At 37.6% G+C, this 6,273-nt stretch overlaps 1 long non-coding RNA gene across 1 annotated transcript; it reads right to left on the bottom strand.

Moving 5' to 3' along the window:
* Positions 1 to 3,484: 3,484 nt before the first annotated feature.
* On the bottom strand, positions 3,485 to 5,595 carry LOC131492464 (uncharacterized). The gene is made up of 2 exons (XR_009252051.1): positions 5,435 to 5,595; positions 3,485 to 3,563 (listed from the first exon to the last, which is right to left on the bottom strand). It is a non-coding gene; the product is annotated as an uncharacterized LOC131492464 (long non-coding RNA).
* Positions 5,596 to 6,273: the final 678 nt, after the last annotated feature.

Consider the following 6,273-nt stretch of genomic DNA (forward strand, 5'->3'; position numbering starts at 1 on the left):
AGATTTAAGAGAATTAGGAACTGTAGCAACCTCTCTGGCTATACGTCCAAAGTAAAGTTAATCATCTTTCAGGAACTGGAAGTGACTTTAAGAATAACTATAACCCTGATGGAAGATTAAAGCCTATCAAAAGAACATGTTGGCTCCATACCCAAAGACTTCACAACTGCTTCAAGAATTTTTGCCAGGCTATAACGAAGCAAGCTGGCCCTTCTGACTTTCCAAGAGGTGTACTTAACTTCTTGATAGAGAATGCTGGAGAGCTCTCCAGAGGGGATTTGTGGACTCCTATCCACTTAGGATGGAAATGTCATCAAGATTGCTAAGATTTAGGCTTTGATGATTTGAACGAGTCTAAAGATGTGCATGTTGCCTATTTTTAAAAAAAGAATAAAAAAATATGAGTTAGCTGAGAAGAGTAAGCTAAGGAATTTCTTAATGATAAACTCAATTACAAGAGCCATTTAAAGATATTGAATATTATGTGTCAGGGACTGTTCTTTGTGTGGATCAACTTTGTTAACCATCCTGACAACTCTAGGAAGTGGCATTATCTCCAATCTGAATTTGCTCTGAGGTGCACAGGGGTTGAGCAACCTGTCCGAGATCCTACTACCGGTATTACCAGAACAGAAATTCCAGGTAGGCAGCCTGGTTTTAAAGCCCAAACACTTAAGCGCTGTGTATACTGCCTCTACCTACTTCGATGGGTGCCTCCTGTCCCCATCTCCTTCATGGTAGAAGAATGAAAAGTTAGGCTTCATGATGATGAGATTTTACAGATATTGCCAACTATTTCATTTACAAAGCACCCTGAATAGGCTTGAGTTAGGAATAGATTTATAAACTCCTGTGCCAAAGTCAATGTGAGCTATTTTGAGCTTCAAAGTCATTTACACTCTTGAAGTTTTCCCTCGCCTCCTATCTTCAGAGCAGTATTTGTAGTTCTGAGTTTTGACAGAAACCCAATGAGCCAAAATTCAGTTGGAGCAGCTGTTGTTGAAGTATTTCTAGATTGACTGGAACCAGGAGACACTGAATACACCCTATTTGTTCATAAGCATTAAAAATGGAGGCTTTTTGTTTAAAATCACCAGTGACAGTTCATCAAAATTTACCACTGTGATATATGCGATGACAGATTTCTACCCTTTTAAATGTGCTTCCTTGAATTATACTTTATCCAGAGGCCATCCCAAACACTAAAAGTAGTTAGTGAATTTTTTAGTATATAATAAATACACTACAAAAAAAGTATTTGTTGTTATTATGTGTACCAGAAGAATGCTAATACTCTTTATTCCAGATGTTCATTGAGGTGTATTTATTAAACTGTAATAGTCTCCTGTGACAATCTGGCACACAGACTAGCATTATACAGATGACAGGTTTTTCTGGCCACTGTGTTAGTGGGTAAATGAAATCCCAAGCTTGCTGGTATTGCATCAGCGTTTCAAATTATGATCTTTCCTTTAGGTATCTTCAATTCATATTGAATATGTATTTTATAATTATTTGAATGAACTTTTTTTCCCATTAGAATTTTGGTGAATGCTTTGCTCAAAACATTCAAGGGCTGTTAAATTCACATTTAACCTATTTCTGCCAAACACATCTTGCTTCATACCAGAATTTCTCAGACAAAATTGAAGCCCTCTGTGTTCTAGTTTGGTTCACTAGGTGTTCTGAGGAACACTGCACATTCAGAGGCATATAAGCTTTTCTCTACAAAATATTCAGATAGAATAAATCAGAATTCTATAACCTAAAGAAATATAAAAACACATCTAGTTCAGAGCTTTTCAAATCATGTCCAGTGGAATTCTGCTGTTTTTGTAAAGTAGCTACAATGCAAAGCCAACTTCTCAAGGAATGCAGAACCAAACTCTGCAAAGAACCTGAATCTCAAAGGATGTCATGGAACTTGTTCTAGGACAGCTTATCTCTGTATTTCTTGTCCATTTTGAGTTGCTTCTTCTGTGACCCATCAAAAGCATGCTAATTGATATTCCCTCTAAATCTATATTGTCCAATACAGTAGCCCCACCTCCTGAATGTGAATATGATGTCGTGACCAAAGCTGAATATACACTTGAAACTAGGCCTCAAGAGGAACACTTCTCCTTGATATTTAGCAGTGCGAATGCACACACACATCAGAGATTCAACTTCTTTATTCCATGCTTTCAACAAGTGATTAACTCAGCCTTTAAAGGGAAAGAGATTCTGAGTTCTGAACCTTAACATAAGAACTGTCAAATTAAAAGAAAATTAAACTGAAGCAATGTGAAGTGTTCTCCATTCATCAAGCTGGTGTAAGAATCGGTTATTCGTGCTTTTAACTTGCATCCTGGTGTCAATGTTGTATTGGGTTTTCTTTGTGCTTTCTTTTTCTAGAGAAAAATATTTTCCTTAATATTAAGGAAAATAACTCCTAAGAAAACACAAGGTAGGGCAGCTCCAATGTAAATCACTCATTAGTTCAACATCAAGGACACATGTATCCCCTCTCTTTTCCCTTAACCATTTTCAGTTTGTTGGCTTGTTCTTGAGGGTCATCAAATGGCTTCCATATATATGTAGCTTTTATTTTTTTATTTTTAAAAATTTTTTTTTCAACGTTTTTTATTTATTTTTGGGACAGAGAGAGACAGAGCATGAACGGGGGAGGGGCAGAGAGAGAGGGAGACACAGAATCGGAAACAGGCTCCAGGCTCCGAGCCATCAGCCCAGAGCCTGACGCGGGGCTCGAACTCACGGACCGCGAGATCGTGACCTGGCTGAAGTCGGACACTTAACCGACTGCGCCACCCAGGCGCCCCTATATGTAGCTTTTAGACACCAAGATTTCCAACAGAGTAAGACAAGGTCTTTGTGTCTGTTATTACAAATAGAGCTTACTTTCCAAGAAGGATCTACCTTGCCTGCTATTGGCCAGAATTCTATCATGCACCTATTTCCAAACACAGGGAGAGGAGAAGGAGATTCCTGGGACTGGCTTAGTATGATGTAGAACCATGCTTAGAAGAGTGAATTACTAAGAAAAAGTATTGTTTTATTAGAATCTATTGGAGAAGCAACTGGCCATAGCTTCATGTCCATTGAGGTATGGAAGGGTAAATAAAGCTGGTTACTTTGCTTTTACTAAATAGCCCAGAATTCATGTTTGATTGCAAACTTCAGCAAAACAAACAAAAAATAAGACAAAACACACACACACACACACACACACACACACACATACACACACACACACACCCCGCACAAAACACCAGAAAAAGTTTACTATTTTTTTAAATCTTTCAGAATAACTACTTGACTAGCAGAAGATAAGGCCAGTCTAAAGAAGGGGAGGCAGTAAATTCATTTTAGATATGGCAGGGTTGTAGTCCGTATTTTCTTAATGCTTCTAGGAGTCAAATCTCAATAAAGATGCCAAACACCCAGAACCACTCTAAGAAAGAGGCAGCAGGCAGAAGCTTACCTGTGATTCAAGGGGCTCTGAAAGTCTTCTCCAAAGCAAACACGGTTCCCCAAATCCTGATCATCAGGGACTCCAGATTCTTGAAAAAAATGCAAATATAGTCTCTTTAAAAGTAAGTCGTAGCAGGTTGAGAATTAAACCTCACCCTTTACCTCTATTTACATTTTAATGTGCCCTGCTCCTAAATAACTTTTCAACATAATTTTTAATGTAATACTAAAGTACAAGGAAGAAAATGTAGTTTCCATAAATATCATGGAACCATCTAAGGAATGCTTGCTGTATTGGGATTTATTAGTTCCTCAACAATGTACAGTTTTTATAATGATGAAAAATGAAAGCACAAATCTATCATCCCAGATAGATAATGACCACCATCATACCTACATATTGTGTGGATACCTAATACTCTTGGTTTTATGGTTATTCCTAAGGCTGCCATCAGCCAAGGGATTCTGGGAAAAATCAAGCATGCAAAAATACACTTTTCCCCTTTCTGGAATTTTCCTCATGTATAAGAGAGGCAAGAACCTAATGATCTGTTACATAACAGGAGCCCTCTCCTAGCCTTCCCCTCCATTCAATTTGACTTCTGAATTACTAGAAACAATTTATTGAAAGAATTTGTGAGTTAAAAGAGAAATTGTGGGAGGACTAAACTTTTTTTTTTTTTTTTTTTTTTTTGGAAATTCAAGAGTAGTTTTTTTTTGCTTTGTTTTGTTTTTAAATATCTAGGTGGTCTTTAGTGGATCATGAGCAAACTGGGTAGAGTTGACAAATCCTTTTGGAGTTCAATCTGAAGTCCATTTTTTCAAAGAGCTCAAAGTCCTGTCTGAGGAGAAGAGTTTTAGCTAGACCAAAAGAATCCTCAAATTCTGCTAGTAATCATTCTCCAGGCACAACTCAGACTAGCTCATAACAGCACATTTTTAAATTTCAAATTTAATTAACATCCTAAGTATTATTGATTTTCCTACTGTTTGCTAAACCAGATCTTTTTTTTATTTTTTTTTTTTTATTTTTTTTTTTTTTGCTTTCCCAACAGATTCTTAGGGCAGAAGGCAACTCTGAGGCACTTAGCCCGTTTCTCAATTCTATTGAACTTCACTCTATTCCTAAATCCCCACTAAAAGTGAATTTTCCAGCTAAATCTCCACATCACTGAGTCTTCTAACTGCTACAACCTTATCAATTAGATAAAACCAGAGTCCCTTTTTATTTTGGAAACAGACCCACCAAAATCCATTGTCAGATGTCAGATAAATGCTACCCAACCGTTTTAATTAAATCAGCCAAATGAATTAGTTCCGTGGGTGTCCAATGGATCTGGTCACACGATAGGAAAGTGATCCACTGTGATATTCCTGTGTTGATGTACAGAACAACTCCACTCAGTTTAAGGTCCCAGAGGGATTATTATTAACTCTCAAGCGCAGGCACCCCAGCTCAGTCAGTTAAGCATCTGACTTCAGCTCACATCATGACCTCCGAGTTTCTGGGTTTGAGCCCTACTTTGGGCACTGTCCTGACAGCTCAGAGCCTGGAGCCTGCCTTGGATTCTGCGTCTCCTTCTCTCTCTGTCCCTCTCTCCTCACGCTCTCTCTCTCAAAATAAACATTCACATTTTTTTAATTGGTTTTCCCAAGGTCATGGAAATAATTCAGAATAGTGAAGGTAAAGAAATTATCAAAATTGTCTTCGGCAAGGCTTCTTTAGTTGACTTTCTATGAGCCCCAAGAGACCACGGTCACTGTGCACGTGTACTACAAACAGAAAGAGCAGTAACTTTTACAGAGTTCTTTACAGTTTTACCAAGTACTCCCATGCCCGTTGCATTATCGGACTCTCACATAAACCTGCGAAGTAAATGGTTTTATGCTTCCCAATTTACAGGTAAGTAACCTTGACTCAGCTAAAAGAAATAATTTGCTCAAGCTTTAATGCCCGTACCTTGAAAGCAGGGTTGAAGATTTTGCCATTGCAGCACATTTAGAACATCAAAGATTATCCCTGAACCTCATTGTGATGGCAAAGACTGTGTACAGCCCTTTCCGTAGTCTGGGTGCCATTATTTCTCCGATGACTTCTCTGTCTCTTGTTTGCCAACCTGTTATGCAACTGAGAGAGAGGGCATTTTTCAACACTGTCTCACCATCAAATAATGCAGACTAGGCCTCTAGTTTCCAGTATGTTTTTCTCTCAGTAGGGTTTTTCTTTTTTTTCCCTTTCCATGTAATTACAATACAGTTTTTATTTGAAGTTTTAACAGAGTATTAGAGGGGGCCCCTGGGTGGCTCATCATCTCATCATTAGTGGGATCAAAGCCCTCATCGGGCTCTGTGCTGACAGTGCAGAGCCTACTTGGGATTCCCTCTCTCCTTCTCTCTCTGCCCCTCCCCCTTGCTCCACTCTTGCTCTCAAAATAAAGCTATTTAAAAAAAAAAAGAGTATTAGATTTCTTTACTACTGTGTTCTCCAGTTTATTACAAGTATATGGAAAAACTACATGTTTTCATATATTTGCAGTTAATTGTTTTAATGAAATAACTGCTTGTTCTTATCAGTTTTCATTTTTTACATCTTATTTTACATCTTTTATTCTATTGTTTAACAACAAAATTAAACCTACTTGTTATAAAATAAATCCATGCCCATTTTAGATGAAAAATACTGAAAACAGGAAAGGAAAGCAAATTTTAATCCCACCATTCTGAAAAAGGTCATTTTGAGAAGTATTTTGGTACATCATGATATAAAAAGTTTTCCACTTTGTTTTTATGTGTGTTTGT

This window comes from Neofelis nebulosa, chromosome 13 (genome assembly GCF_028018385.1).
Source record: "Neofelis nebulosa isolate mNeoNeb1 chromosome 13, mNeoNeb1.pri, whole genome shotgun sequence".
Classification (NCBI taxonomy): domain Eukaryota; kingdom Metazoa; phylum Chordata; class Mammalia; order Carnivora; family Felidae; genus Neofelis; species Neofelis nebulosa.